This window comes from Oryctolagus cuniculus, chromosome 7 (assembly GCF_964237555.1).
Source record: "Oryctolagus cuniculus chromosome 7, mOryCun1.1, whole genome shotgun sequence".
In the NCBI taxonomy this organism is placed as follows: Eukaryota; Metazoa; Chordata; class Mammalia; order Lagomorpha; family Leporidae; genus Oryctolagus; species Oryctolagus cuniculus.
In genome coordinates this window covers 42,345,122-42,352,218 of record NC_091438.1, presented here as the reverse complement: position 1 = coordinate 42,352,218, position 7,097 = coordinate 42,345,122, and positions in this window count along the sequence as shown.

Below are 7,097 nucleotides of genomic sequence, written 5' to 3'. Positions count from 1 at the left end.
TTTGTCCGGCCCGGCCACAGCCGCGAGTCCTTTTGTCAGTGGGGCCTGGGAGTGCGAGGGGCTATTACCACAAGGCGTCTTTATTCCCAGCCAGAGCAGTAATGAGGAGTCCCCTCCCTGGACTCGCACATTTTGCCGGGTCCCTCCCATTTAATAACTATAATAACAGCCACCATCCACCAGCGCACACTTCGCGGCCACTTTCCATGCGAGCAGCCTCCCCGCGCTCTGGGAGCCAGCTACTTGCCCGGATCCCCATTTTCCAGATGAGAAAGCTAAGACTGGGTGACCAGAGCTCAGCCGTACAGGCAGGAGAAGGGTCGGGCACGGCAGAACACACAGCAAATTAGCAACCGGGGCAGCGAGATTCCCTCTGGCCTGGACAGAGGCCGGCCAGCAGCACAGCCCCTGGCCCTCCGGCTGAGGCTTCACTGGCAAAAGCAGAGAGGCCAGTGGGAAGGGGAGGATCCGGAAAGGCCCATGGAGGACACTGGTGGACTGTGGGCACAGTGGCCAGGCGAGGCTGGCTGGGAGGGAGGCAGGAGTTCAGTGACAGAAGGGAGAGGTAGAGAGAAGAGACTGACACGCCGCTGGCTCCTCCCAAATGAAGAGTCTTGGCAGTTGTCACAAACTCTGGCCTTTGGGGCTAAACACTGTCCCTCCTCACCCCTTTAATAATAACCATCGTTGTACAAGCGATACGTAATGTGGATATTAAATTCATTTCTTTTTAAAGATTTATTTATTTGAAAGTCAGAGTTACACAGAGAGGAGAGAGGCGGGGGGGGGGGTCTTCTATCTGATGGTTCACCCCTCAATTGGCTACAATGGCTGGAACTGCGCTGATCCAAAGCCAGGAGCCAAGAGCTTCCTCTGGGTCTCTCATGTGGGTGCAGGGGCCCAAGGACTTGGGCCATCTTCTAATACTATCCCAGGCCATAGCAGAGGGCTAGATCAGAAGAGGAGCAGCTGGGACAAGAACCGGCGCCCAAATGGGATGCAGACGCTTCAGGCCAGGGCGTTAACCCGCCAAGCCACAGCGCCAACCCCTAAATTCATTTCTGAATAAGTCATTTCCTTCACAAGGAACAAACTTTAAAGATTTACTCGAGGGCCGGCGCCGTGGCTCACTAGGCTAATCCTCTGCCTTGTGGCGCCGGCACACCGGGTTCTAGTCCCTGTCGGGGCGCCGGATTCTCTCTGCTGTGGCCAGGGAGTGCAGTGGAGGTTGGCCCAAGTCCTTGGGCCCTGCACCCCATGGGAGACCAGGATTATCGCTCCCCCTCTTCGCGGAGGAACGACACAGGACCCTGCGCTGTTCTTTTGTCTGCTCGGCCCTCCCCGGGTTTGCTGCTGGTTCTTCCCGGGTTGGCTACCGTCCCTTCCACCTCCATGGAAGGGCGGTTCCCCCTGCCACCTTCCCCACTTCCGCGGGGGAGCGGCACACCACCGGCCGGCTCTCTCGGGGGCTGCACAGGTGTTCCTGCAGATAAATGTTCCCGGTGCATGTTGTCTCTCTCCTCCTTTATAGTCCTCTTCCACCAATCCCAACTCTGCTACCCACACGCCAAGTACGCTGCTCTCCTCCAATCAGGAGCAGGTCCTACAGTTTATAGGTTGAACTGGAGGCAGCTGTGTAGAAGCTGTTTCCTCCTCTCCCAGCGCCATATTGTGGGAGAGCAGATGCATAGAATAAGTCTTAATTCCAGTAACTTAGTCTAGTCCGAGTTGCTCCCAGTTGCTCCCCACACAGGATAAGTACCTGGCTCCTGCCATCGGATCAGTGGCGGTGCGCTGGCCGCAGCACGCCAACCGCGGCGGCCATTGGAGGGTGAACCAACGGCAAAAGGAAGACCTTTCTCTCTGTCTCTCTCTCTCTCACTGTCCACTCTGCCTGTCAAAAAAATAAATAAATAAATAAAAATAAAAATAAATAAATAAATTAACTCGAGAGGAAGCCTCCCTGCCCCTGAGCCCCTACCACTTATCCCCACCCTGCAGACAGCCGCGGTGGAGCGTGCGTGGTTCCAGAGCTACTAGGTCACAGGCCATTTATAGAAGTAAAAACCAGGGGCCGGCGCTGTGGCATAGCGAGTAAAGCCACCGCCTGCAGTGCCGGCATCCCACATGGGTGCCAGTTCAAGTCCCGGCTGCTCCATTTCCTATCCAGCTCTCTGCTGTGGCCTGGGAAAGCAGTAGAGGATGGCCCAAATCCTTGGCCCCTGCGCCTGTGTGGGAGACCCGGAGGAAGCTCCAGGCTCCTGGCTTTGGATCAGTCCAGCTCTGTTGTGGCCATTTGGGAACTGAACCAGCAGGAAAACCTCTGTCTCTCTCTCTCTGTCTCTGCCTCTCTGTAATTCTACCTTTCAAATAAATAAATATATATTTTTAAAAATTAGAAAGTTTTCTGGCGCCGTGGCTCACTAGGCTAATCCTCTGCCTGCAGCGCCTGCACCCCGGGTTCTAGTCCCTGTTGGGGCGCCATATTCTGTTCTGGTTGCCCCTCTTCCAGTCCAGCTCTCTGCTGTGGCCGGGAGTGCAGTGGAGGATGGCCCAAGTGCTTGGGTCCTGCACCAGCATGGGAGATTGGGAGGAAGCACCTGGCTCCTGGCTTCAGATCAGCGCAGTGTGCCAGCCGTGGTGGCCATTTTTGGGGTGAACCAATGGAAAAGGAAGACCTTTCTCTCTGTCTCTCTCTCTCACTCTCTAACTCTGCCTGTCAAAAAAAAGAAAAAAAAAAAGTAAATACCAGGGCAGCCATTTAGCACAGTGGATTAAGCCACGGCTTGCAATGCCAGCATCCTATATAAGCCCTGGTTTGAGTCCTGGCTGCTCCACTTCCTATCCAGCTCCCTGCTAATGCACCTGGGAAAGCAGCAGAGGATGGCCCAAGTAGGTGGGCCTCTGCACCCACATGGGAGGCCCAGATGGAGTTCCTGGTTCTTGGTTCCTGCCTGGCCATTGAGGTCATTTGGGAATTGAACCAGAGAATGACAGATCTCTCTCCCTCTCTTCTCTCTTTCTGTCTCTGTTTCTCCCTCTCTCTTCAACTCTGCCTTTCAAATAAAAATGAATCTTAAAAAAAAAAAAAAAGTCATTTGGAACATCCGTGTTGTGCATCAGCGTGCTTGGGTCCATGTCCTGGCTCCGCTTCTGCTCCCAGCTTCCTGCTACTGCGCACTGAGGGAGGCAATGGGATGGCTAAAGTGCCTGGGTCCCCACCACCCGTGGAGGAGACCCAGATCGAATTTTCAGCTCCTAGCTTCTACTAGGCTGAGTCGCAGCTGCTGCAGGCATTTGAGGAGTGAGTCAGCAGATGGAAGAGCTCTCTCTGTCTTTCAAATAAATGAAAATAAAAAAAAAATAACTAAGTACCCACCTTTGCCAGGTATTCATTTGTTTCAGCCAGGCTCCAGGGGGCCAGTGATGACTGGGTGACTCTCAACTCTCAGGAGAGCCCAAGAGACGACAGGGAAGGGCACCTCTTCCAGGAAGGCCACCCGGTGGGAAAGGGGACCCCACAGGCACAGCTTAGTGTCCAGGTTCACCACGTGCCTATTGTGTGAGAGGTGAGGGGAGGCGCACACACTGGGGGGAGGCTACACACCCTTGACCCCAGCCTGAGGTCTCTCAGAGTCTAGGGGCCATTTGGCCACCTGGCCCTTCCCAGGAATATGGGAGGTCATGCAAGGGGCCACCCCTGGGCAGCGGGACTGCTGGCGTCCACTTGGCTGAGTCCTAGGGACAGGGGTCTCCTCCTGGGTGCTAACGCTGTGGCTGTGAGGGTTAGATAAGGTTATAAAACGCTGGGTGCAATGCTTGGCACGGACTCCATTTGCAGAGCAAGCTGGCTGTTATGGTTATTAAACACACCCCTCTCTCCCTCGGACGGTGCCCTGTCTCAATGTCCCCCTCTGTGGGGACCTGAGCACCTCTTTGTTCCCTGATGGCCGCCGCCATTCTTCTCCACGCTTCCCCCAACTCCAGTCCCCTTCAGCCTTCACCTGGGCTCCTCAGGGAGCACTCACGGGAGCACGGGAGCAGGGAGCTGGCGTTCAAAGGCGAGAAAGAGACTTCCCCTCCTGGCCCCTCAACTCCACCCCTTCTCACTCCCCCCCCCAAGGAAAACACCCCTACTCATTATGGAGCCCCAGCAGCCAGGCCCAGGCTAAAGCCCGGCTAAAGGCAGCAATTAGATCGTTAGCACCAGCCCCAACCCACCTGCTCGGAGCCCCACAAACACGTTTTAATTATAATCCCTTAATCTCCCTCAGACGGCGCGGCTGGCTCTAGGGCTTTTGCCCTGCACAGCCCCTTCCCCCCCATCTTCCCCCAATTAAGGGGTCTTCTCTGCAGAGAGGCCCCCTCCCAGATCAACGCCTCTCGGCCTGGGAGGAGCAAGACCCTGTGCTCGCCCTTGTTGTCTGTGGGGAGTGGTCCAGGTGGCCATACTGGTCCACCTGGAAGTCCCTCCCTCGGTGGAGCTGTGATTGCTCCCACAGGCTGTGTGTGTCCAGGCCTCAGGGTGTCGGTGGGCTCCTTGGCCCCTGCGCCGGGCTGCCCCCACCCCACCCCCGCCTAGCCACTTGCCCTGGTTTCCCCATGTTCTCTGGGAAGCATCATTGCCAAACCCTTCCATGGTGACTCCTATTTTCCTACCAAGGCAGCGGGCCACCCTGTCTGGGCCAGCTGCTGCCGTGGCGTCTCCTTCCCTCCTTCCAAGGGCCCCCGTGGAGTGCATGTCCCCTGGAGGCAGCCCCGTCTTCCCCTCCAGCCACCCTCAGCAGAGCCGGGGCTTACCCTCCCACCCCTCTCCGGCCCATTCAGGACCCTGGCACCCTCAGCCACATAGGGGCTGGCAGAACCGTGGGTCGGCCTCTCTCCCTGGAGCTGGGAGCAGGGCAGAGGCAGGGGGAGGGACAAGATGACCCAGCATGTGGCCCTGTCTGAAGCTGAGGCTAGATGAAGCTCTTTCCTGGGAAAGTTCTGTCACTAATTGACTTGCAAATGCCTTGTTTGTCCCTAGATTCATAATTAGTGCTAAGGATTTCTAGGGCCCCATCTTGGAGGGCCTTTTTTTGGGGGGGTGGGGGGACAGCCTGTTCCTCTCCCCTGTCTGAGGTCGGCGGGACTGGGGGTGGGCAGAGCCGGGCACCGGTGCCCAGCTGCCGTCCAGCGTTCCCACGGCTCGGATGCCAGCGTGTGAAAGGCGAGGTGCGGGGGGCGCCTGCCATCCTGCAGCCGGGACCACGGCCAAAGCCCTGAGGCTCCAGGAAACAGGAGCGGGCTATGGCAGTGGGTGGGGGGCCGGCTGGCACCCCCAGGAAGGAGAGCCCAGCCGGTGCCGGGGGCTGGCATCGTCCAAGCCTCCGGCAAGATGAATGGGCCAACAAGGGGCCTCTCTTCCCCACGGCCTCCCCACAAAGGCCTTGGCTGCGCTGTTGGATGTGGGGAGCCGGGGGCACCGGAGGAAGAGCAGAGGCGATTCTCAAAGACACCGCCTGCCCCCGCCTCTGTGCTCCTAACGAGGGGCCGGGTTTGGACTGCCAGTTGATGCCGGGTGGGGTGCAACTTTCCCAGTAGCCTGGACCTTAGTTTCCCTGCTGCATTGTCCCAGACATCCTTCCCAGCCCTGATGTCCCCCTGCCTGGTTTCTGCCCCACCCCAGCTACCCCACAAGACACTCAGCAGAGACTCAGCCCTCCGCAGGGTGTATGGGCCCTGCCCTGTCAGGTCAGGAAGGGCTGCTCCAGTGCAGGGAGGAGTGGGAGGGCTCCAGACATGGCCGCCCACCATGAGGCCGTGCCCCTTGCAGACAGTGGCCTGGGTGAGTCTCATGGGCGTCACCAGGTCTTGAGGGACTGGTGGAAGGCACTCTAGCTTGGGGCTAGGAAGCTAGGCTTAGCTGAGTTTCCTTTCCCGCCCTCCTCTCCAAGCTCCTGGTCAGTATGCCTGTGGTTTCCCCCAGTGGGTGAGTTCTTTCACTGGTCCATCCCAGCAGCCCCTATCTCATCTCCGGTTTCTTTCCTAGAATGGGTCACTTTGCTTCCTGAAGTCTTCCGTTCCCTTGCAGGTTGTCCTTCTCCAGGTCTGGCCTCTTCCCAGGCTGCCCTGCAGCTGGAGCCCTCCAGCAAAGGGAGGGGGAGGTGGGTTCTATGGTAACCCTGAGAAGAGAATGCCCTCTCTCCTCATCTGCATACAGACGGGCTCATTTGCATACAGACAGCCTCATCTGCATGTGCTCTTTGGGACTCTGTGGGCACACACATTCCAAAGTGTCCCGCCTGGGCCCTCCCATCTCAGCCCCGGCATCCATGTTGAGGGAGGGGCCGTCCCTGCCCCTCAGGCCGCTGTCTGGGTCCCGGGTCTCTCAGTTTCCAAAGGCAGCCCCCCACGGGGGCACTTCTGCTGTTGACACACAAGCCTTCCCTTCTCCACCTCCTCCTGCCTGCTCCCGCACTTTCACCCCAGGCAGAAGCTGCTGCCCAAGCAGAAGCTGCTCACGGAGGCAGCCGATTGGCCCCAGTGACCGCCCCTGCTAAAGGATGAAGGGGCCATGAAGACTGACGCTCGGCCTAGGGGTCCGAACGAAAGCAGAGGAGAGGGTGCACAGCCCAGGGAGCTGCTTCTTGGCTGCCTGACCCCAAGGCAGACCCTCCCTCCATCCCCTCCCCACCTCCCCAGGGACCCAGTCCATGACCACAGTGGACCGGGAGCTCGGGAGGCACTCCTCTGGCTGCTGGGCCTGGGCTCAGCCCCGTGTGTATGCCAACTGGGATGCAAACAGCGGCCTCCTGCAGCAGTGCCCTGGGCCTGAGCGCCTCGGCCTTGGGGGAGACTCTGGGCCTCCTGGGCACGCAGTCCGTGCGCGCTGGATGCTTCTGATGCGCCTCCACCCCGCTGAGGACCCTGGGCACAGCCCTCCTCGCCTCTGGCCTCGGGGTCTTCTGCAAACTGAGGCACTGGGCCAGACCAGCTGGCTGTCCATGTGAGCCTTCTTCCTGGAAACCGCTCAGCCGCCTGGCTGGCACCCCCCATGCAGTTGCTACCCGGGGGGCCACCTTGATCTCAGGCTGGGGGTCCTGGTCTGGAGCAGC